The following is a 26,565-nucleotide window of genomic DNA, read 5'->3' as shown; positions in this document are numbered from 1 at the left end:
AACAATGGGGTTTTCTAAATATACAATCATGTCTTCTGCAAAGAGGGACAATTTGACTTCTCCTTTTCCTAACTGAATACCTTTGATTTCTTTCTCTTGCCTGATTGCCCTAGCCAGAACTTCCAACACTATGTTGAATAGGAGTGGTGAGAGAGGGCATCCCTGTCTTGTGCCAGTTTTCAACGGGAATTTTTCCAGTTTTTTCCCATTCAGTATGATATTGGCTGTGGGTTTGTCATAAATAGCTCTTTTTATTTTGAGATACGTTCCATCAATACTGAATTTATTGAGCGTTTTTAGCATGAAAGGCTGTTGAATTTTGTCAAAGGCCTTTTCTGCATCTATTGAGATAATCATGTCGTTTTTGTCTTTGGTTCTGTTTATATGCTGGATTACGTTTATTGATTTGCATATGTTGAACCAGCCTTGCATCCCAGGGATGAAGCCCAGTTGATCATGATGGATAAGCTTTTTGATGTGCTGCTGGATTCGGTTTGCCAGTACTTTATTGAGGATTTTTGCATCGATGTTCATCAGGGATATTGGTCTAAAATTCTTTTTTGTTGTGTCTCTACCAGGCTTTGGTATCAGGATGATGTTGGCCTCATAAAATGAGTTAGGGAGGATTCCCTCTTTTTCTATTGATTGGAATAGTTTCAGAAGGAGTGGTACCAGCTCCTCCTTGTACCTCTGGTAGAATTCGGCTGTGAATCCATCTGGTCCTGGACTTTTTTGGTTGGCAGGCTATTAATTATTGCCTCAATTTCAGAGCCTGCTATTGGTCTATTTAGGGATTCAACTTCTTCCTGGTTTAGTCTTGGGAGAGTGTAAGTGTACAGGAAATTATCCATTTCTTCTAGGTTTTCTAGTTTATTTGCAGAGAGGTGTTTATAGTATTCTCTGATGGTAGTTTGTATTTCTGTGGGGTTGGTGGTGATGTCCCCTTGATCATTTTTTTATTGCGTCTATTTGATTCTTCTCTCTTTTCTTCTTTATTCGTCTTGCTAGCAGTCTATCAATTTTGTTGATCTTTTCAAAAAAACAGCTCCTGGATTCACTGATTTTTTGGAGGGTTTTTTGTGTCTCTATCTCCTTCAGTTCTGCTCTCATCTTAGTTATTTCTTGCCTTCTGCTAGCTTTTGAATGTGTTTGCTCTTGCTTCTCTAGTTCTTTTAATTGTGATGTTAGTGTGTCAATTTTAGATCTTTCGTGCTTTCTCTTGTGGGCATTTAGTGCTATAAATTTCCCTCTACACACTGCTTTAAATTTGTCCCAGAGATTCTGGTATGTTGTGTCTTTGCTCTCACTGGTTTCAAAGAACATCTTTATTTCTGCCTTCATTTCTTTACGTACCCAGTAGTCATTCAGGAGTAGGTTGCTCAGTTTCCATGTAGTTGAGCGGTTTTGATTGAGTTTCTTAGTCCTGAGTCCAGTTTGATTGCACTGTGGTCTGAGAGACAATTTGTTATAATTTCTGCTCTTGTACATTTGCTGAGGAGTGCTTTACTTCCAACTATGTGGTCAATTTTGGAATAAGTGCTGAGAAGAATGTATATTCTATTGACTTGGTGTGGAGAGTTCTGTAGATGTCTATTAGGTCCGCTTGGTGCAGAGTTGAGTTCAATTCCTGGATATCCTTGCTAACTTTCTGTCTTGTTGATCTGTCTCATATGGACAGTGGGGTGTTAAAGTCTCCCAATATTATTGTATGGGAGTCTAAGTCTCTTTGTAAGTCTCTAAGGACTTGCTTTATGAATCTGGGTGCTCCTGTATTGGGTGCATATATATTTAGGATAGTTAGCTCTTCCTGATGAATTGATCCTTTTACCATTATGTAATGGCCTTCTTTGTCTCTTTTGATCTTTGATGGTTTAAAGTCTGTTTTATCAGAGACTAGGATTGCAACCCCTGCTTTTTTTGTTTTCCATTTGCTTGGTAGATCTTCTTCCATCCCTTTATTTTGAGCCTATGTGTGTCTCTGCATGTGAGATGGGTCTCCTGAATACAGCAAACTGATGAGTCTTGACTCTTTATCCAATTTGCCAGTCTATGTCTTTTAATTGGACCATTTAGTCCATTATATTTAAGGTTAATATTGTTATGTGTGAACTTGATCCTGTCATTTTGATATTAGCTCGTTATTTTGCTCATTAGTTGATGCAGTTTCTTCCAAGCATCAATGGACTTTATATTTTGGCATGTTTTTGCAATGGCTGGTACCAGTTTTTCTTTTCTGTGTTCAGTGCTTCCTTCAGGATCTCTTGTAGGGCAGGATCTCATTGGAATGACAAAATCTCTCAGCATTTGCTTCTCTGTAAAGGATTTTATTTCTCCTTCACTTATGAAACTTAATTTGGCTAGATATGAAATTCTGGGTTGAAAATTCTTTTCTTTAAGAATGTTGAATATTGGCCCCCACTCTCTTCTGGCTTGGAGAGTTTCTGCCGAGAGATCTGCTGTTAGTCTGATGGGCTTCCCTTTGTGTGTAACCTGACCTTTCTCTCTGGCTGCCCTTAACATTTTTTCCTTCATTTCAACTTTGGTGAATCTGACAATTATGTGTCTTGGAGTTGCTCTTCTCGAGGAGTATCTTTGTGGCATTCTCTGTATTTCCTGAATTTGAATGTTGGCCTGCCTTACTAGGTTGGGGAAGTTCTCCTGGATGACATCCTGCAGAGTGTTTTCCAACTTGGTTCCCTTTTCCCTGTCACTTTCAGGCACACCAATCAGACATAGATTTGGTCTTTTCACATAATCCCATATTTCTGGGAAGCTTTGTTCATTTCTTTTTACTCGTTTTTCTCTACATTTCTCTTCTTGCTTCATTTCATTCATTTGGTCTTCAATCACTGATACTCTTTCTTCCAGTTGATTGAGTTGGTTACTGAAGCTTGTGCATTTGTCACATAGTTCTTGTGTCATGGTTTTCATCTCTATCAGTTCTTTTAAGGTCTTCTCTGCATTGATTATTCTAGTTATCCATTCATCCATTCTTTTTTCAAGATTTTTAGTTTCTTTGCACTGGTTACGTAGTTCCTCCTTTAGCTCTCAGAAGTTTGATGGACTGAAGCCTTCTTCTCTCAACTTGTCAAAGTCATTCTCTGTCCAGCTTTGTTGCATTGCTGGCAATGAGCTACATTCCTATGGAGGGGGAGATGTGCTCTGATTTTTTGAATTTCCAGCTTTTCTGCACTGCTTTTTCCCCATCTTTGTGGTTTTATCTGCCTTTGGTCTTTGATGATGGTGACGTACTGATGGTGTTTTGGTGTGGGTGTACTTTCTGTTGTTAGTTTTCCTTCTAACAGTCAGGACCCTCAGCTGCAGGTCTGTTGAGTTTGCTTGAAGTCCACTCCAGACCCTGTTTGCCTGTGTATCAGCAGCGGAGGCTGCAGAAGATAGAATATTGCTGAACAGCGAGTGTTGCTGTCTGATTCTTGCTCTGGAAGCTTTGTCTCAGGGGTGTACCCCGCCGTGTGAGGTGTTGGTCTGCACCTAGTGGGGGATGTCTCCCAGTTAGGCTACTCAGGGGTCAGGGACCCACTTGAGCAGGCAGTCTGTCCTTTCTCAGATCTCAACCTCCATGCTGGGAGAACCATTGCTCTCTTCAAAGCTGTCAGACAGGGACTTTTACATCTGCAGAGGTTTCTGCTGCTTTTTGTTTAGCTATGCCCTGTCCCTAAAGGTGGAGTCTACAGAGGCAGGCAGGCCTCCTTGAGTTGTGGTGGACTCCACCCAATTCAAGCTTCTTGGTGGCTTTGTTTACCTACTTAAGCCTCAGCAATGACGGGCACCCCTTCCCCAGCCTCACTGCTGCCTTGAAGTTAGATCTCAGACTGCTGTGCTAGTAATGAGGGAGGCTCTGTGGGCATGGGACCCTCTGGGCCAGGTGTGGGATATAATCTCCTGGTGTGCTGTTTGCTAAGACCCTTGGTAAAGTGCAGTATTGGGTGGGAGTTACCTGATTTTCCAGGTGTTGTGTGTCTCAATTTCCCTTGGCTAGGAAAAGGAATTCCCTTCCCCCTTGTGCTTCCCAGATGAGGCAATGCCTCACCGTGCTTCAGCTCTTGCTGGTCGGGCTGCACCCACGGACCAGTATTGACTGTCCAACATGCCCCAGTGAGATGAACCGCATACCTCAGTTGAAAATGCAGAAATCACCTGTCTTCTGTGTTGCTCACATTGGGAGCTGGAGGCTGGAGCTGTTCCTATTCAGCCATCTTGGGCGTCCCCTGCACTTTGCATTCTTGAAAGATTAATGTCAATCAGTCCACTCCTCTTTATAGTTTTTCAATTAAATAGTTTGGAATATTCAGCCCCTCATAATTATAACCAAGGACTAAGTTTATTATTAGTTTAAGTTTATAATTTTTATTTCTATGGTATAAAAACACATTTAATTATGTATTATGTACATTTATCTTTTGATATAAATGGCCTGATTTTATAGATATGATCCTGTAGCCTCCTCCTTTTCCCCATTTGGCAATGTACCATGAGCATCTTTGCATGTTAATGCTCATTGCTCTACTTCATTCTTTTTAAAAGCCACATGGTCTTTCACTGATGCATACACAGTAATTTATTTAACCCATTTCCTTCCACTTTTTTTTGAGATGGAGTTTCACTCCTGTTGCACAGGCTGGAGTGCAATGGCATGATCTCGACTCACTGTGCAACCTCCACCTCCCGGGTTGAAGCGATTCTCCTGCCTCAGCCTCCTGAGTAGCTGGGAATACAGGCATGTACCACCATACCCAGTTAATTTTGTATTTTTAGTAGAGACAGATTTTATCTAAGTTGGTCAGACTGGTCTCAAACTCCTGACATTAGGTGATCCACCCATCTCAGCCTCCCAAAGTACCTGGATTAAGGTGTGTGCCACCATGCCCAGCCTCCTTCCACTTTTTATTGATGGGCATTTACAATTTAAAATTACAACCAAATGAAAATTTCCGTAACATATATTTTGACATTTATGCAAGGCCCAGTGCTATTTCACAAACACATCAATTGCATTCCTATCTCAACCTTTTCAGTTTCTTTCCCCTATTCTTGGAAAGTTCTCCCAGAAAATTATATGACTCACCCTCACTGAGACCTCAAACAAGTCTTTCCTGGCCTCATTGTCTGCAGTAATATGTCTCCATCTCCATCTACCCCTTCACCTGCTGTGTTTTAACCAGAGCACTTCTTACTAACATTACATTATATATATTTTTGTTTACTGAATGCCTCCCTGACTAGTACAGAAGGCTAAACAGAGGCAGAGACTTTATTTTATTAACATCTGTGCCACTAACATCTAATATGCTCTTGGCACATAGCAGTCAAAAATAATTTTTGACTAAACAAAAGAATGAATTTATGAGCTGGGTAGAATTACTGGGTCAGTCGTTATTAATGTTAACAGATATTGGCATGTTGCTGCTTCAAAAGGTTTATATTCTCACCAACAATGCCTATTTTGCTCACCTCACCTCACCCATGCCAGAATTGGGTTATATAAATATGTTTGGTTTTGCTCATGTTTGGTTATTAATAGATTAGCAAGGTTATGTGTTTTTTTTCTAATTTATTAGGAAATTGTATCTAGTGTTAAGTGCATAGTTCTTCTTTCCCTATGCTCATTTTCCTATTGAGCTCTTTCTCATTTTCTTATTGATCTGTAGGTTTTCTTTTTACTACATGATTATTAACTTTTTTGTTAACAAACATTCTAATCAACTTCCTGGGCTGCCTTATGCCAAAGAAAATGTGTATTGTTTTATTATTTTGGTTTTTTCTCTTGTTTTTATTTTTATTTTTTAAGTTCTAGGGTACATGTGCAGGACGTGCATGTTTGTTACGTAGGTAAACATGTGCCATAGTGGTTTGCTGTACCCATCAATCCATCACTTAGGTAATAAGGTCAAGTCTTAGGTCTCTTCTCCTATAACCATTTTTAGTTTGGGACATATTACTGTGATGGTCATTTATAGAATGGGAAAGTCCACAGAGCACAGTCAGAGACTGTTCTGTATCCACTACAAATGGCAAGGTTCTGAACTGACTGTGGCCTTGTGCATAGGTACTAGGCCCCACAACTCCACCTGCTTCACCAGCTTGGAATCTTCAATCTCTGCCTCATTGGGTCAGCACACGTGCCTCTTTCCACTTGAGCTCCATCCTCATGCTGTGTGGTAATAAACATGCCCCACGCAGGAAGCCAGAATGAACACTGGGCTTCTCTCAAGGATCTTTTGTCCCAAGAATACTGTTCCGTTTATTGGTAACTTCATACATTTCATCTACTTGCATAGTTGTTTAAGATAAAACAGTAAGTTATGGCTGTACATAGAAACCTGATTTTTATATCTTTTTTAAATTTTTCCCCAAAAATTAGGTTTTACGTGAAGTCTATTGTGAAAAGTAAACTCAATCAGAATTGTTCTGTTTGAATAGAATGTAAGAGGTGGTGCCTGAATGTCCCTTTTAACATGAGGGCTCCTTGGACATAGTTTAAGACCACTTCCACTGAAGACAGGGAGCAAATGAAGGTGAGAGTGTGGATTATTTCCAGAAAGGCATGAATGAGTCAGTAGGGTCTGGACCAAGGATAAAAGAAAGAAAAAATACATTTTTTAAATGTTTCAAGGGACTTAACTGACATTTGAAAGGAAAGAGGGAAGAAGAGAAAGGAAAGTCAAAAATGTATTAGGTTGTTGTAAAAGTAACTGCGGTTTTAGACTGAATTTTAAATCATTTAAACTAGGCTCAAACATATCTTTATTAATCAAAATAGGAACCATTACAATCAACACATTTTTGCCAATGAGAAATAAGTGTTTTTATTCCTGCAGCATAAAAATCCGTGCTTCTGGATTCAATGAATTCTTGGAAACCATTTTCTGCATCCTGCTGGTTGTGGAAGCATTTGCCCTGCAAAAAAGTTGTTGAGATGCTTGAAGAATTGGTAATCCATTGGCAAGAAGTCAAGTGAATATGGTGGATGAGGCAAATCTTCGTAATCCAATTTGTTCAACTTTAAAGTGTTGGTTGTGTGACATGCAGTCGGGCATTGTGGTGGAGAACTGGGCCCTTTCTGTTGACCAATGCCAGCTGCAGGTATTTGCAGTTTTCAGTGCAGCTCATCAATTTGCTGAGCATACTCCTCAGATGTAATGGTTTTGCCAAGATTCAGAAAGCTATAGTGGATCAGACAGGCAGCAGACCACCAGTGACCATGACCTTTTTTGGGTGCAAGTTTGGCTTTGAGAAGTGTTTTGGAGCTTCTTCTGGGTCCAACCACTGAACTGGTCATTGCCGGTTGTTGTATAAAATCCACTTGTCATTGCATGTCACAATTCGGTAAAGAAATGTTTCACTGTTGTTGTGTAGAATAAGAGAAGATAACACTTCAAAACAATTTTTTAAAAATTTTGCTCAGCTCACAAGACACCCACTTATCCAGCTTTTTTACCTTTCCAATTTGCTTCCAATGCCGAATGACCACAGAATGGTCGACATTGAGTTATTTGGCAACTTCTCGTGTAGCTGTAAGAGGATCAGCTTTGGTGATTGCTCTCAATTGGTCATTGTCAACTTCTGATGACTGGTTACTATGGTCCTCATCTTCAAGGCTCTTGTCTCCTTTACAAAACTTCTTGAACCACCACTGCACTGTTTGCTCATTAGCAGTTTCTGGGACAAATGTGTTGTCGATGCTGCAAGTTGTCTCTGCTGCTTTATGACCCACTTTGAACTTGAATAAGAAACTTGTTCAAATTTGCTTTCTAACATCATTTCCATAGTCTAAAATAAATACAAAATGCATCGCAAGTAATAAATCATTGGCAAAAAAACAAAGAAGTGTTCATTAAAATGATGTATAACATAACCACATTTATTTTAAAATATATTCCAATATCAAACAGGACATTTCAGGAATTCAAAAACTGCAGTTACGTTTGCACCAACCTGATATGTTGTATTTGGGGGAGGAGGAGGATGGTTTCTCATGGACCTTCTGAAGGTGGCATCACCATCACATCATTTTAAGCATTATCATGGCTACCATTGACTGAACCAATGCAATTTCCTAAGTATTTTACTAGGATTGTCTTAGTTCACTATTACAACTATTAGGTAGTGATTTTTATTTACATTTGTTCAGGGGAGAAAACTGAGTCCAGAAAGTCATGACGAGTAAAAGAAGCTTCCCAAGTACAAAGCTATTAGTTGGAAAATCAGCAGGGTGCCTGAGGCAAGATAGAATTTTAATACATAAATGACCCATGAAAGGCACGCTCCCCTCCCTCTCTGAGTAGCCCTCTCATCTTGTTTGCTTCTTATGTTCTTTGCTTCCCTCTTTCTTTATTTCTTCCAAGAAAAACTATGATGGCCATGTCTTTAAAGAGACATAGGAAAGAAGGAAAAGATCTATTTGGATCTGCCTGAAGGTAAATGCAAGTTTTTCAGCTTAATATTGGCTGCTGGGTTATCTTAAGCAGCATATATGCTCTGGGAATTTGAAGTGTGGACAGCCATCCATTGATTAACTTTCTAAGCACATGTAGTGAAGCACATACTATGTCAGGCACATAGCATTGTGCAGAATGGAGCATACCTCTGCCCTCAAGGGTAACTCATATGTTAGACTCCTTTTCCTTTCCCCAGCACACAGGATGTGATGTAGCTGGGGAGGGAAGGCTTGAGAAATGCCTTCATCCTATAACCACTGAGATCCTCATCTCCAGGTGGATTTTCCTCACTGCCTGGCTGTCCTACCTGCTGTACACACAAAGTCACCCACATTTCTCCAATGTAATGGCACCTGACCCCAAGAGTGGTCTTAATAGAGATTTTACATAAATGGGTTTGGATGCGCAGGTCAGTGAGGCAGGTTGATATGCATGGAGATTATATCCCTAAAACTGCACTGTCTATGACTATGATTGCATGTTAAAAGGAGGGGTAAATATTACCATTTGGGGTTCAAAAATGGAAGAAGTTATTTTCTAATGGATGGCAGAGAGGAAAGTTGACAAGAAGAACCTGACATCTGGTCTGAGGTATGTAAGTAAGTAAACACATGAGCAAATAAACAGTTAATACTTTGGCATAAGGAGAAAAGCACTCCAGGTTTGGGGCATGTTGTAAACATGAAATGAGAAAGAGCAGACATTATCTAAAAAGGCAAAAAGGGTTTGGGGGCACCAAAGTCACACTTTGCCGCCTTTCCACTTTTTCCCTGGAAAAGGCCAGATCCCATGGAAATGTGAAACATTTCTACAGCAGCTCAGCCAATTCTATCTTCAGAGACTCAAATGGTCCCTGGACAGCCATCCTCTCCTGCAGCTCTGACCTGATTTTACAGCTCAGCAGGTCTCTTTGGCCGCTCCTTCTGTGATGTGGAGATTCTTCATCCTTAGGGACCATAAACTGAACTGTACGAATGCTATTTGTTCATGGAAGATTAAGACACACAGACTCCCTGAAGTCTAAGAGAGTTTCAGAGTAAAGCTTTGCCACTTTGCAATGAGAAACAAGCGTCTCATTCTCCAGAGGGAAAACAAGAGTAAGGACCCACCTGGTTCCTGCTTCCTGTTGTTTCCTTTTCTCAGGGCTGGAGACGTGACTTGCACATGGCCAGGTCAGCTCCACACTGGTCCCTAGGCCAGTCCTAGAGCCAGAGACAGGATGCATTTAAGATACTGGTTTTCAATGCCAGCACTCAGCATAGCTCATTGTTGAGACTTCATGCCTGGCTCTGGTATCCAGACCTAAGTCTTGCTGTTTTGGTCTCAGTCCCTATTTAAGTAACAACATCAGAGCAACACTCAATGCTTGGTGTATAGAATTCCACTCTTGGGATCTAGAGTCCCATCACTGAACTAGACCTTAGTTCACAGAGTCCCCTACCTGTCAGGAGACCACCTTGATGCGAGTCCAACTTTCTTCCTGAATGCTATCATGATTCCTACCATTCACTGAGCATGCTCTCAAGAGATACAGCTGAACATTTCACAAGCTCAGCTAAATTTTAATTCTCACAATAGTCCCATGAGATAAGTATAATAATTGTCTTTACCTTGTGTATTCAGTTAGAGACAAAACAAAATATGAAATTAAGATGGGATAATTTTGGCCTTTCAGTTTTATTAAACTTTAAGTGGAAGAAAATTTGATTTGGGGAGTTTTAATTCTTCATTAAAAAATGTAATAATAGAAGTTCATATAGCTTAAATTGGGTATATTTTATTTTGCTGACCTTGTATTATTTGGAATATTTTGCCACCATTGTTTCCATTCCATACCTACTGGCCATCTCTGTCATTCAATGTACCTGGCATATTTTGAGATGGAAAACAGAATCGGGAATGGTTTCTTTGTGCAGAGTGCATTGTGAACTTAGGGTTAACTCATGTAACATCCTGTCCTAAGAGTTTGATATTTCTCTTCCTCCGGGCTAGTTAGGCTCTGATAAAACCCAGGCAGGTTAGGCTCTGAAAAGTTAGTTTTTCTTGTGGGCAGGCCTTGTTAAGATCAGAGGCTCTGCATGTATTTTAACATGGCTGCTCTTTCCTTCTTCCTGCCAGAAGGACAAGGGAACTTTTCTCCTTTCTTCACTGTGAGAACCTATTAGAACCGTAAGAGGTAAAATTCATGAAAGTGTGGCGGCACCCAAAGATTGGGGCCCCATGAAGGTTTTTTCTGAGCAGAAAGCAGAGAACTCTCACCTACTCCTGCCCCACACAGGTGCAGCCTGCCCCACTACCAAAGTCCCCCACCTGAGTGCAACATCAGTTACAATCAATGAACCTAGATTGACATGTCATTATTACCCAAAGTCTCCATAGTTCACATGATGGTTCACTCTTGATGTTGTGCATTGTATGGGTATTGACAAATGTATCCAGCATTACAGTATCATATGGAGTAGTTTCACTGGCTGAAAAATACTCTGTGCTCTATCAGTTCATCCCTCTCACCTCCCTAACCCCTGATAACCACGGATCCTTCTACTGTCACCATCGTTTTACCTTTTCAGGATGTCATATAATGCGAATTATACAGCCTTTTCAGATTCCTTCTTTCACCTAGCAAAATGAATTTAAGATTCCTCCATGTATTTTCATTGCTAGACAGACCATCTCTTTTTAGCACTGAATAACGTTCCACTGCTTGGATGTCCCATAGTTTATCCATTCACCTACTGAAGGGCATCTTAGTGGTTTCCCCAAGTTTTGGTAAAGGTGAATAAAGCTGCTATAAACATCATGTGCAGGTGAAAGAAGGAATCTGAAAACGCTGTGTATGATTCCCATTACATGACATCCTGATAAAGGGAAAACTATGGTGATAGTAGAAGGATCCGTGGTTATCAGGGATAAGGGAGGTGGGAGGGGATGGACTGTTGGATCATATGTTAAGAGCATGTTCAGTTTTACAAGAAACTACCCAGCTGTCTTCCAAAGTGCCTGTGTCATTTCCATCCTCACCAGCAGTGCATGAGAGTTCCTATTGCTTCAGGTTCTCACCAGCATATGGTGTCAGTGTTGCAGATTTTGGCTATTCCAATAGGTGTGTAGTGTTATCTCATTGTTTTAATTTGCATTTCTGTTATGACATATAATGTTGAGCATGCATTTATTTGTCATCTGTATATCTTCTTTGGTGAAATGCCTGTTCATATTGGTCATTTTTTAATCAGGTTGTTCTATTTTTTGTTGAGTTTTAAGAGTTCTTTGCATATTTTGGATAACAGTTCTTTATCATATATGCCTTTTGCAAAAATTTTCTCCCAGTCTGTGGTTTATCTTCTCATTTTCTGGACCCCCCTCTGGGTTTTTGTGTTCAAACTAAATCTACAATAATTCCTCAAATACAGATTAGGTTTCCTTATTGGTTCCCATCGAGTTTTCTGCCCCTGGGATTCTTTGTATCTAATTGTCAGCCTCTGCAATTTTCAAGGCAGTGGGTTTCCCTATCACCTTGGTTCTGTGATGGATCTAAGAAGAGTTGTTGATTTTCAGTTTGTTCGGTTATGCCTTCTTATGTGAACCTAAGAGATGACTTCCAAGCTCCTTACATGCTAGACTTGGAATCAAAAGTTTGTATAGTCTTACCTGTTTATAATTTAAATAACTCTGCAAGTCAGCGAAAGCTGCTTACATTATATCCTATTTATAAATTTGAAAACAGAGTTGAGAGAGACTAACTTGCTGGCCAATAGTAACACCGATCATTGTTATCCAAGATAGAATGGAAAATCAGGTTTTTGGCTTCCAATTCAGGGTTCTTTGTACTGAAACTAGCTGCTTGGCATCTACCTGTTGTGTGACACTATGCAAGTCATCTGATTTCTTTGGATCTTGGCTTTTGCATCTGTGAAATATTTAAAACTTTTAACAAACTTTATAATATTGTGCCTAAATAGTTTTTATATCCCCACAAGACCTCTCTCATTGTGAAAGGAATGGCTTGTTATAAGGTAGGTCAGCTGTGTTCTCCTCAAATCTCCAGCTTTAATAACCTGATAAGGTGCCTTATAAAGGGAAGTCACTCTGTCTTGTGGACATGGAGAGGGAAGAGTGGAGCAGTGAGGTGGGAGCAGGTGTGGAGCCCATTAACTGGGCTCAGCCCACATCTTAAAAAGCCATGATGTATGGCACTGCCTTGCAGCCCTCGCTTTTTCTGTCTTTTTAATCATTAACCTTGCAAGCAGGAGACTTCTTATTTTAATCTTCAAGGTTGCAGTAAGTCTTCCCATCTGTAACTGTTGGTTCCCAGATGGAAGCCAACAGAAGTTCTCTCTGCTGTCAGCTCAGCAACATGATGCCTTTGACAGATCTTTTTCTAAAAACAGAACTTGCTGTTTCCAAGGAGCAGTGGAAGGGACACTAGAAGAAGAATGCCAATTCCAGAGGGGTGTGAAGATCGCACTCAGAAGATCTCCTGGTGTGCCAGCTGCGGGGATTGAGGACAGGCTGATTTGAGAGTTCCAGAGAAAACCAGTGGTAGAAGAAGAGATCTGAATTTGAAGGAAGATTTGGGTTCAAATTCTGACTTACCTGAGTGGAATCTTGGCAAAGACAACTTGTTTATTCGTGAGCTTCAATTCTCCCATCTATCAAATTGAGAAAATAATACCCAAGTCACAGGTCTTTGCCAATATTTGAAAAAGAACAATATTTACATGTGTGTCTTTCTCAATGCCCAGAGCATGTTTCCTCCCTTCCTTTGTTATTCCTTTCTTCCAATCTTGTTCCTTCTTCGACTATATCTGTATTAGTTCGTTTTCATGCTGCTGATAAAGACATACCCAAGACTGGACAATATACAAAATGAAAGAGGTTTATTGGACTTACTTCCACGTGGCTGGGGAGGCCTCACAATCATGGTGGAAAGTGAAAGGCCCATCTCACATGACGCTGCCAAGAGAGAAAATGAGAGGCAAGCGAAATGGGTTTCCCCTTATCAAACCATCAGCTCTCGTGAGACTTATTCATTACCACGAGAACAGTGCAGGAAAGACCTCCCCTCATAATTCAATCACCTCCCACTGGGTTCCTCCCAGGGCACATGGGAATTGTGGGAGTTATAATTCAAGATGGTATCTGGGTGGGGATGCAGCCAAACCATATCAGTATCCTTCTTCAGGGATCCTTTTAGGGCAAAAGCAAGATTGGAATCAGTCATGAAAGGTCTTAGTGAGTTGCCTCCTCTGTTAGATGTACAGTTCGAGATCAAGGGTAAGAAGGGAGATTAGCAGTGTCTGTGATGGCTCATCGTGACCATTTCAACATCAAGGTAATTTGCCAGACAGAGGCACAGGAGAGAGGAGTCCAGTTATGTATTTTTGGGCAAGTCTGAACCATATGCTCAGTTTCTACATCCATGAAAAGAGACTATATATGCAATTCTTGAGAATCAAGAAAATTGACAAGTATGTTTTGTTTTGCTTGAGAAAACTGAACACACTATGCACACATGATATTTTACAACTAACATCTATTGGTTGGCAACTCTTTGACCTGGAGCCAGGGAAAGTCAATGTAGGAAACCATTTCGAGTTAATCAGACAAATTGAGGCTCAAAAATTCAGTTCAAGTGACTTTCACTGAATTATAGAAACTTTCATATACCTTATCTTTTCTATAAGGGTTGACCCAGTATCAAAAAACAATCAAGTGCCCGAATTTGTCTAGAAATCCTAACCTATCTGAGAAATTCAGAAGCTTGATTATTCCATGACTATTCTGGTTTAATTTTTGTTATTTTCAAAAATGATGGCTTAAGTATCTGACTAGATTTATTTTTTTAATTTTAACAACATTATTATGCCTAAAAACTAGCAGCATTCCTTAATATCATCAAAGATAATTTTTTAGATATTAGTTTGGTGCAAAATTAATTGTGTTTTTTGCAATTACTTTTAATGGCCAAAAAAAAAAGCGCAATTACTTTGGCACCAACCTTATACACACACACACACACACACACATATATATGTAGATATAGATAGATAGATGTTCTAATTTATAACAGGATATAAATAATATCCACACATTTCAATTGGTTGAAATAGCTCTCAAGTCTTCTGAGTTTGTCCCCCAACTCCACTCCCACCCCCACCATCACTTTGGCAATCTACTATTGAAGGAACCAGGTCATTTATGCTGCCAAGGTTCTCATAGTTTGGATTTTGATGACTACACTCCCTGATGTCCATTAACTTTTTCCTCTGTCCTCTGTATTTTCTGTAAACTGCTGAATCTGAAAGCTTGATCAGATTCAAATTTCATGGTTTTGGCAAGGCTACTTCACAAGTGGCATTGTGTCCTGATATGACTAGGCACATAATTCCTGGGGGCCTCTTTTATGATATTTGCAGCCACCAAGGCTCAGTGCTTAGATCCACTAGGGTTTGAAAAATTGTGATAATCCTATTCTATCATTTGTTCTTCACCTATTAGCTGGAATAGTTTTATACAGAAAAACTTGCTGTCATCAACTATTTGGTACTCAATATACAGTCATGGAGGAAAGCCAGAATAATTGCTTGATTCATTTTCTTTATCGTTTTCAAGTGATACATTGATTCACTGGAATCTATCACCATGTAGTCAATTTAGGTTTTTGTTTTGTGTCACTGTAAACTAAAGGATTTAAACATATTGCATTTCTCCTTCCACTGATGTTTCTTATTTTTGCTCAAATCATGCCATCTTTGGCCAGTGGGAGCCACTGCAAGTGGATCCTACATCCTTTAGACATCACCCTAGTAATTGGATTACTTCCTTGTTCTCTCATTTGAAATATGCTCAAGACTCATCTTGAACATTTCCAAAAATTTCTTTCCTTTCAGGAAGGAATGGTATTTCCAAACCACAATCTGGGAACTAAGGATATGCACCCTGCCAATGGAGAGGTGACTGCTTCAATGCCTTTCAGAGAACAAGGCTAGGAAATAGTTCTCAAAATAAAACACATTGTAAATACACACTGATGGTTTCATTTCAAATGCCAAGCTTCAGGGTTTTTACTTAAGTTTCTTAACATAAATAATTATCTCTTTTCTTACATACTAAAAATCTAGATATTCAATGGCACTGGAAAAGATGGTATTGGGAATATCACATAATTACTCATTTGTTTCATGTACTATGCAGACCACAGTCTTAGAGTAATAACAACATACCACAAATATTTATGATTCATTTTCTGGATATCAAGCCATAGTAATTCATCATGTAGACTATCTTATTTGCTGTCTCTCTCTTGCTCTTATACTCATATTTTTGGTTATTTAGCAAAAATTGAATTTTGTTCTGCTGGTTACCTTTCAACTAATACTCTTATAATAAACTTTGTTATATAGTCAGTACTCCAAAAGGAGAAATATTATGAAGATGAGTAATTAATACAGAACAGTTGTCTCTTAAATCAAGACACTACTACTTACAGGTGGAGCCTTCATTTAAACCCAAGTTTGCCTGACTTCAGAGTTCCTTTTCTTTTCTTTTTTTTTTTTTTTTTTTTTTACAATAACGCAAGGTGACCTGGAGAGATAATGCTTCATATGTTTCAGTCTTGGAAGTATTCTCAAAAGAAAAATATTTTTAGGATATTTTAAGATTCACATACTTTATCATCCAAACCACAACACTTTTAAGAGTAAAAGTGCATTCTAAAAGTCTGTATGTTTGTACATATATATATCCATGTTTGGATAAGCTTACATATATGTGTGTGTATATATCACATATATGTATGCACACATCTAAATATACATATGAAAAAAGAAACAGTATCATATTGGTAGACCTATGAAAGAGTTCTAGACCAAAACTATTTTCTAAAACAAAATTTTTTTCTAACAATTTTAAGTAGCATAGATTCATACATTTTAAGAGAAATATTACACATCTTTTTATATTTACACATCTTTTTATATTTTTATCTCAACATTAACACTAGCAGAAAAACTTATCTTAGTACATTTTCACAACTTTAATACAATGCATAGCCACATCTGATTTTAATACAGTATCACTGATATTTTCTGACAAATCTGGTTTTTTTACATAAAAGTGACTGAAACCTTTTCCAAATATGCATTATACAGATAAAAAATTTGCAATTGTTAATACCTAATAATTAACGTAGAGATCATAATAATTTTAATTGAGAAAACTTTCTTGCTCTAGGGAAAAAAGTCCTCTTGTAAGCTCAGAGTAGATTCTACTAAATGAAGATTATTCTTCATTCTGTTTTATACTGAAATACATAAAAACATTGGCATATATGTTTTTACCAGTACAGCCATTTTGCCTCTGTGCAGAGTGCTTTTATACAATATATATTTTTATAAGACAAAATATGTCAAGTAAATTGTATGTATTTTGATTTTGTTTGAACATTTTGCTAAATGTAGAAGCTGCAAAATTATAGGCTTTTTCAATCTAATTCCAGTTTAGTACAATATATCAATTATCTAGCATTAGGAGATATACTTAATGTAAATGATGAGTTAATGGGTGCAGCACAGCAACATGGCACATGTATACATATGTAACAAACCTGCACATTGTGCACATTCACCCTAGAACTTAAAGTATAATAAAAAAATTAATTAAAAGTTAAATAAAAGGATTTTTCCCTAAATTGAACAATTTTCACATTTCAAAGTGAAATATAGCCCTTTGAGCTCTTATCACTTAAATATTTTATTTCTTCCCCTGCCTTTGTAAGGATACATTTTAGTATCTTCCTGTTTGCAAGTTTTGTTTTTGGTAATAGCAATTTGCTTTTAAGTCTCAAATTGCTTACTTTTTAAAGTGTCTTGAATAAAGATTTCTAAGTCAAGTTCTAAAGTGCTCTAAGACACTTAGGTTTATTTACAAAGTAGTTCCAATTTTGACAGGTTTTTAAATTGGATCAATTTTAAGCAGCAGTGAAGGAAAGCAGATAGATGGTTGGTAGGTAGGTAGATGATAGATGATCTCCCTCACTTGTTTAAATAGCATTTTTAATTATGTAGCTCTGTGACCAAGATCAAGTATATTTCTGCCTCATGGTTGTTTTTCTTAAATTTATTAACATTATTTGTACCACAGAACTGTTTTACAAAAACTTGTATTCATAATATTAACAGAAAATTTATATCTTCCATGTTAAATTTTCACCGAATTTATAATGGTATTCACAATAATATATGTTTCACCTTTGAAGAAATGAGTTTGCAAAGCCCTCCTTTGATTCCATGTTTGTATAAAAATATTAAATATCATTGAAATTAACTGACTTTCTGTATAATTTTATCATCTAAGTGTTTGCAAAGTTGCTCTTTTGATGGTGGTAGCATATTAGCCATCATTTTGTCCCTTTTCAAACATTCACAAGAAAACATGACATCAAATATGAGTGAAAATAATTTCTAAAAATCATTTGATCTAAATGAAAAGTCATGCTTTACAGAGTAAAGATGCTCTCTGAAGCTGCATGTGTGTCTGTTATATGTGCTGCCAATTTTCAGGCATGGTATTAAAGTATAATCACTAACTTTGAAGTAGATACTGAAGTTTCTTCGGCAGATCTGTATTTTCTGGACTTAAGTGGTTGTCAGTGATTTCATTATCAGCCTTGTGGTGGACGGCAAACTGACATTTTTTTGTAAGGAACATGTTTCTCATTAAGACTTTTTGGGGAAAAATAGAAGGCAGGATTAAATTTAAATTTCCTTGAATGTACCCTTTAGTTTGGGGAATAATTTCTGGAATTAAATGTTTTTTACAAAATAAATAACAAAGCTTAATCAAACATAAAACAATAAAATTATGGTAGTTGTACACCATACAATAAATGACAGAACCAGTGGATCCAAGGCATCCAGCTCATTCCTCATGTTCTCTATGGAAGGACTGTGCAACCTCTTCTCTACACAAATATCTTTTGTATTCCTCACTATTATTTCTCCATGCTCCCCACTGATCTGCCCCCTGACAAACTGACAGCTTTGTGCATTTCACAGGCCGTTGCCCACAGTACAACTGGCTAGCACATTACATAGCTGGAAGGTACAACAGGTTCAAATATTTGTTCCCCCTATCACCCATGACCAGAAGGAATCACAGGAGCAAGACCCTAATTGCTTGTGTTAATTAAGTTGCATGAGCAAAGAGTCAAGACAGGAAGAACAGATTATAGCTGGTTGTCTTTCAGATTTGACAACATGTTAAGAGAGAACTTGGGTGCTCGATTTGGCAGCACATGTTCTCACTTTGGCAACATAATACTAACATTAAAATGATACAGAGAAGTTTGGGTAGCTATTCTTAATGTCAGAAAAACAGACTTCAAAGCAATAACAGTAAAAAAAAAAAAAAAAAAGATGAAAAAAAGCCATTATGTAATGATAAAAGGATTGATCCAACAAGAATATATTACAATCCTAAATATATATGCACCTAACTCTGGAGCTCCCAGATTCATAAAAAAGAACTACTTAGACCAAAGAAAAGAGACAGACAGCAATATAATAATAGTGGGGGACTTCAACACTCCACTGACAGCACTAGACAGATGATCAAGACAGAAGGTCAACAAAGAAACACTGGTTTTAAACCACTTTAGAACAAATGGTGCTAGTAGATATTTATAAAACATTCTACCACAGAACTGCAGTATAAACAAACATTTTTCTCAGCAGCACATGGAATATTCTCCAAGATGGACCACAAAATAAATCTCAATAAATTTTCAAAATTTAAAATAATCTCAAGTATCTTCTCAGACCACAGTGGAATAAAACTAGAAATCAACTCCTAAAGGAAGCTTCAAAACTATACAAATACATGGAAATTAAACAACCTGCTCCTGAACAATTTTTTGGGTTAACAATGAAATCAAGATGGAAATTTCAATTTTTTTCAAAATGAATAATAGTGACACAAGTTATCAAAACCTCTGAGATACAGCAAAAGTAGTGCCAAGAGGTGACACAAGTTATCAAAACCTCTGAGATACAGCAAAAGTAGTGCCAAGAGGAAAGTTTATAGTGCTAAATTTCTACATCACAAGGTATAAAAGATTACAAATTGACAACCTAACATCACACCTCAAGAAACTAGAGAAACAAGAAGAAACCAAACCCAAAGCTAGCAGAAGAAAAAAAAAAATAACAGGGCCAGGTGTGGTGGCTCATGCCTATAATCCTAGCACTTCCAGAGGCCGAGGCAGGCAGATCATGAGGTCAGGAGATTGAGACCATCCTGGCTAACACGGTGAAACCCCGTCTCTACCAAAAATACAAAAAATTAGCTGGGCGTGGTGGTGGGTGCCTGTAGTCCCAGCTACTTGGGAGGCTGAGGCAGAAGAATGTTGTGAACCCAGGAAGCGGAGCTTGCAGTGAGCCGAGATCATGCCACTGTACTCCAGCCTGGGTGACAGAGCAAGAGTCTATCTCTAAAAAAAAATAATAAATAACAAAGATCAGAGCAGAACTAAATGAAATTGAAACAAAAAAATACAAAAGGTCAATGAAATGAGAAGTTAGCTCTTTGAAAAGATGTTTTTAAAATGATAGACCATTAAGTAGATTAACCAAGAGAAGAAGAGAAGATTAAACTCAATTAAAAATGAAAATAGAGATATTTCAATTGCCACTACAGAAATACAAAAGAACATCGAGGTGGCTGTGAACACTTCTATGCAAACAAACTAGAAAATCTAGAGGAAATGGAAACCTAGATGAAATGGATAAATTCCTAGAAACATACAGTCCTCCTAGCTTGAATCAGGAAGAAATAGAAATCCTGAACAGACCAGTAACAAGGAATGAGATTGAATCAGTAATAAAAAACAAATTGCCAACAAGAAAAACCCAGGTGAATCAGACAGACTCACAACCAAATTCTAACATACATTCAAAGAAGAATTGATACCTATCCTACCGAAATGATTCCAAAAAATTGAGAAAAGGGGAATCCTCTCTAATTCATTCTATTAAGCCAGTATCACCCTAATATCAAAGCCAGGAAAAAAGGTAACAGAAAAAGAGGACTACAGACCAGCCGGGTGCAGTGGCTCACACCTGTAATCCCAACACTTTGGGAGGCCAAGGTAGTAGATCAAGCTCCATTACCCCTAGTCAAAACGAGTGTGTGTGTGTATACGTTTTTTACATTTTTACATTTTATATTTAAGCCTCTAAGAATTAATGGACTGCCATGTTCCAATTTTGAGGCAGTATGTATGAGTGAAAGAGTACTGCAGTAGGAGAAAGATGATCTGATGCTAGTTCCAACTATTTACAAACTGTATGACTTGGAACAACTTCCTAAACCTTTCTGAGCTTCAGTGTTCTTATAAAGAAACGTATTTTTTAAAATACTCATAATTTGTGTGAAATATGAGTGAAAAAGACAATGTGTTTAAAGGAGGCTTTCACCTGCAGGGAAGCTTTGATGGAGCAGAAGAGATCTTGCTTTTCCAGCTCAACATGTATTCCCAGTCTCATCTCCCATCACCAACTCTGTGCATTTCCTATCCTTCGATAAAGGACCCATATTTGTCTTCAAACATCATCTACTCTTTCACAAATTCAGGATGAAACACAGCTTCTCTTCTACGTTGGGATGCCTTTATTCCCTACTGTTCACTGGAGAGAAGAGAATATTTCTTTCCTGCTCCTTATGAGTAGAAAGAGTCTCCACTCAATCTTTTCCAGCTATTACAGGACTTAATCTAATTGGTCAAAACTGGAGATGTTTACTAGGCTGTGTTCACTAGGAGGCATAATCATTAAAGACAGTCCTATTCATGCATTCTCTCTCTTACAATTTCTACCTAAATGTGGTAAGCAGACCTTGGCAGGCCCTAGTATCTCAGGGCAGACAGCTGCCTTCTTTCCTCCCTCTTCCAGCTTTCATGTGGTTAGGTGGGTAATTAAACCCAAGAGTCCACTTGAATAAGATCAGTCTCTCATTCTCCACAAATAACCTAAGCGTGCCAAGAATCAAATGTGGTGGTAAGGGCAGTGAGGATGGAGAGGACGGCAGAATGAGAAGCGCCGCAATTGCTTTGAGCCTTAGTTTCATGCTCTATCTCAACCTTTAGAAGCAAGCTCCATGTTAAGGTATTGCACGCTGCATAGCTCTTAATAAAACGGTTCTATTCTTGTTCTTTGTATGTTCCTCTCTCAGAGATGCAAAGGAAACTACTGGGATGATTGACAGAGTGGGATGATTGACAGGGTGGGATTCAGTCACTCCTGGTCCCTGTGTCTGTAACACCATCACCCTCAACCTTTACCTCCAGTGCGACCCTTCCAGGCTGCACTCAAATGCCAACCCCATGAACCCTCACTCAACCCCTATTCAGAATTCCCTGCTCCCAGCTGGCCTCCCACAGCACTTTGCTCACACCTCCAGTACAGCCTACATTTTATTCCCCAATGTTCCACTGATTTGTGCATGTCTGCCTCCACTTTCATACTTGAAATTCTCCATAAAATTTTTATTCTATATACGTCCTCCTCAGCTCCCACAGCTATGTCTGGGAAACAATAAGTCCTCAATAATTGTGTTGAAGGAATATTAATTTAACATTACTTAAATGCTATCTGCATTTATTCTCCACAAGGGAATTCATATCTGCCATCTTCATAGTTTATCTCTTGAGAGAAAGCTGAAAGAAAAGGCCCCTGAAAGCCTCTCAGAATTACTGAGCTAACTTAGAAAACCCTGAAATCACTGTAGCATTTCTTTTCCATTTTCCCTGAGAAACTTTTATAACTTCTTGTGTGGGCTTTATTCAGGCTTTTAAAGCTTATATGCTTCTTCTAGTGTCACATATCTTTCTAGAAGTTTCATAATATCATTGCAGATTTGTTGGGAGAAAATTCTCCCATCAAATTCTCCTGCCTGGTAAACAGTCTTCAAAACATTTGTAGTTGGAGTTTCCATTGAGCTGAGTGGCCAAAAGTTCGTGTGTTAACCCTAGCTTGCCTGGGACCTGTGGCTGACTGAGCACATTAATTTGGGGCCTCTGCTTTCCCCCTACCTGCTGCAATTTGAGGTTTTTTTGCTTACTGTCAAGGAACAGCTATCTGCTCAGACCGATGTCAGCACTGTTTTCAAGACTTTACATGCAATGAAACACAGCCACCCTCTGAAGTAAGAGCTGTTAACTATCCACATAGGGCTGACAGGGAAACTGAGGCCTTGACTTTTTTCACGGCTCCCCCAAGGCTGCACAGCTGCAAATGGCAGGAGGAGGTTCCATTTATAAGGCCCCGCTGTGTCTCAATCAGGAGAACACAGACTCTAGGGTCAGACAAAATGGGTGCTGTGTAACCTTTATAAGTCTTGAATATCGCAAACTCAGGCATGCAAGAAATGTAACCTTAATTTTTTTGTCTCTTTAATTTTTTAATGGGAGCATAATTTATAGACGGTTAAATACTCAGATCTTAAGTGTGCAGTTTGATAACTTTTGATCAATACTGGCACCCATGTAATGTACACCCCTTCAAGATATAGTATGTATTTGTCATGCCCAGAAAGTTCTTTGAACCCCATCCCAGCCAGTTCCCACCCCTCCAGGAAATTATTTTGTTTTCTGTCTCATAGGTTAATTATTTAATTTGTTATTTTTAACTTGACCTAATTTCTTCAAACTCCCATTCCATGTAGTATCAGAAACGTCACCTCAACCCATCTTCGGAGCTCTTCCCATTCTGTTTACCTGGGGTTCTCTATAACACTTAGATTAGGTTGGGATACATGGCTCGCATTTTGTGAGATGGTGGGAGGTGCTCTCCGTTGCTGCCTATACATCTGATCTCTGCAGAACAATCCCTGCCCTGCCTGGTTCTCAGCTACTGGCCCACAAAGGATGCTGCTCTATTTCCTTATCTCCAGCATCAAGGCCTCTTGAGCCTGGACCTTTTCTCAGTTACACCCATGCCTCTGAGTACAAAAGACCATTTACAGCCCTGTGGCCACAGTTCTGCCCCACACCACTGAGTGGAGGATTCCCTGAGGCCCTCAAAGGCCGTCTCTTCCTAGACCCACCACAAAGCTACACCTTCTCTGACATACTGTCACCTCTCCAGGTACAACTGGGAAAAGTCACCTCTTCCCTTGGATCTCACAAAGCAAAGAGGGTTTATCCACCATCATCCTTCTTGCTTGGTCTATGCAGAGTAGAGCAGTATAGAGCAAAAGACTACTTTTTTCCAAGGGAACCCCAATACTTACTCTCTTCTTCCCTTTAATATCCTCCCTAACTCTTGAGAAATCTTTCAGAGTCTCAGGATTAGACACATCAGACATCTCAGTGTATTTTTGCTGTTCCTCCAGAATCACCCCTTCCCTGAGGTAAGAGATGGGCATGGTGTCCCTGTAGCAAGGAGGAAGAATTTCAGTGTAGCAGAAAATCCAAAGAAAAGAACCACATCAGTTAACAGATTGAAATCTCATCCCAGTGCAGAGAAAAAGAGTGGTGTAATAAGACCATAGGGCTGTTGCATTAGTGAGCTGATTCCTGCAAAACATTGATGTAGTTAGCACTTAACAGATTGGCATTATTATTATATCTAGATATGGAGAGTGTTATCAAATTGAACTTGAACCAAAAATCTTTACTTTTTGTTTTCTGGGTATTGTCTACAGGTAGGACGGCCCTGAGCTGACAATGGCACCTAGAAGGATATTGTGAAACACTGGACTGACAGGAAGTTTGGAAAGCCCTGAGTAGCTGAGATGGAGGAAGTGAGTGAAGGTAGTAGCAAAGAAATGTGAAGTATGTCTTGGGTCATTGCCGACAGTTGCAGTCACAGCCAGTGAAAATCGAAGAACATACAAGCATACAAGTTAAGCAGGCGAGCGAGAGTTACAGCGAGAGTTATATACCTAGTTGCCTGGACCCAGAGTTGCACCAGAATCTTTTTGAAAACTGAACAGCTAATGAATTTCCATCTTCATGGTCATATCTCTCCATGCCAAATAATATGCTATTAAATTAAGTTTAGCCTTAAGCTACCTCCTTACATATTTTAAGTTTGGCCTAAAGATTTCTCAGTACTTAGTGAATTGTAGCCTAACTGGATGTGTAAACAGATTGTAACCTACTTTTGTACCAGTCATTGAGATTTAGCCAAACAAAGGCAGCCAACTGTTCAACCCAGGTTCAAATAAAATAAACATTCAGCTGTAACCAATCTGGCTGTTTCTGTACCTTATTTCTATTTTCTGTATGCCATTTTCCTTTTTCTACCCATATATCTTCAACCATACAGTAGCACTGGAACCTCTCTGAACCTATTCTGGTTTGGGGGCTGCCCGATTCACAAATCATTCTTTGCTCAATTAAACTCTGTTAAATTGAGTGTGTCTAAGGTTTTAACAATGCTATGGTAGAAGAACCCAAGCCAGGCACCTCTGGGTTTGAGCTCAGCAGCCCAGCATGGTTGACTAACTCTAGAGTCAGACTCCCAGGCTCTGCCACAGAAGAGTTATGTAACCTGGGCAATTTACTTAGCTGTTCTTTCCCTCCAATTCTTACTCAACAAAATGGTGAAAATGGTTAGGGGTACAAAGGAGATCCTTTCTCTTCACCTTTGGTTTCCAAGAAAGAGATTGTCCCTAAACACTCCTGGGTGCTTGGTCCCATCATCTCCCCCAATCAGAGATGGATTGATTTACCTAGTTGGTGAATGGCAGCTGTTGATACACATTTTTTGTGTGTGGGTGGAGCTTATTTATCAAAGTCCGAAGCACAGAAGTTTCTATCTCTCTTTGGACGCTACCTCACCTGGATAAGTGAAAGGGCATCATCATGCATATGTCTGCTCCGCAGACCCCAATATCAATTGAATGGGCTTTTCCAAGGTCTAATTTGCATACAAGAGCATTAGAAAGTGCAACATTACCACTTGTCTAAGCCTTGTTCTCTAATTCAGTTTTCATCAATATCTTAGCTGATCCATTTACTTCTGTCTGCCTCGCTGCTTTTTGTACTCATTAGTCCCCTCAAACTCCAGCAATAATGATGCTTCCCATATAAAATCTTGGTGATGATGACTGAGATAATAAAGGTGTAAAGTGTCTGAAACATATTACATGCTCAATAAATGTTTGTTATTACAATTATTAATGGATAATTCACTTCTACAAATGATGTAAACTCCTATTCTCTAAGTTTTCTTGTTGTACAAATGTCATTAATAATTGTATGGCTTAAATAAGAAAATGCATATAGGTTACTTGGCACGTGGATTGGCACTCAATAAACAGTGCCCCTCCCCAATTCCAGTTGAAATGTATTAGAAGAGCATTTTGACTGTTCCATGGCACAGCAACAAACAATAAAACAATGTTTTACAAATCCTCTACTACAGAATGGGTTTCCCAAATTGTATATAACATGTGTTCCCATGCAAGATAATTGATGTGCTATATAACCCTCCCTCAAGGCCCTCACCAAATGTTCTCTCCTCCATAAAGACTTTTGTAGATTACCCAAAGTCCTATAGAACCTGTAGAACCTGTCTGCTCCCATCTTACCCCATATATAAGAGAGATTTATTTGAGTATTTACCCCAGAAATGGCATGAGATTTGAAGACAGAAGATCCAGCCTTCCAAACTGGATTTGTCACTTACAGAATATGTCATTTAATGTCTCAGTTGGTTTATATATAAAATGGGTGTTAATAATGAGATGCATCGCATAGCATTGCACTGAGAAGCAAGCAAGAGAATACACATGAAAGTGCTTCGAAAACAAGAATGCACTATAAAAGGTCTCTGCATATAAGAATATTATGTTAAGGGTGAATCTAGGTTAACGAGAAGCACCATCTGTTTGTGGGCAAACTAGTTAAAAAGAACACAAATCTCAAGGGAATGGATGTCATCTGTGCCTGTTGTGAAATACACAACAAACTGTCTTCTGATGGAGTCAATTTACAAGACATCAGAAGTTTTAAGTGCTTCCATTTATGGATTTCATGACTCCTGGGATATTTTTGCTATTATTATTATCATTATCATCATCACCAGACTCATATATTATGCTA

At 38.7% G+C, this 26,565-nt stretch overlaps 1 long non-coding RNA gene across 1 annotated transcript in view; it reads left to right on the top strand.

Moving 5' to 3' along the window:
- Nucleotides 1-24,716, top strand: part of LOC126960928 (uncharacterized) — an 87,222-nt gene extending 62,506 nt beyond the window's left edge. The window contains exon 3 of the long non-coding RNA XR_007728155.1: nucleotides 24,159-24,716. This is a non-coding gene — a long non-coding RNA (uncharacterized LOC126960928). The remainder of the gene's footprint in view (nucleotides 1-24,158) is intronic.
- The last annotated feature ends 1,849 nt before the right edge of the window (nucleotides 24,717-26,565 follow it).

The sequence above is a fragment of the Macaca thibetana genome, chromosome 8 (genome assembly GCF_024542745.1).
Source record: "Macaca thibetana thibetana isolate TM-01 chromosome 8, ASM2454274v1, whole genome shotgun sequence".
In the NCBI taxonomy this organism is placed as follows: Eukaryota; Metazoa; Chordata; class Mammalia; order Primates; family Cercopithecidae; genus Macaca; species Macaca thibetana.
The sequence above is the reverse complement of the archived record's forward strand: the minus strand, read 5'-3'. Positions and strand labels throughout refer to the sequence as shown.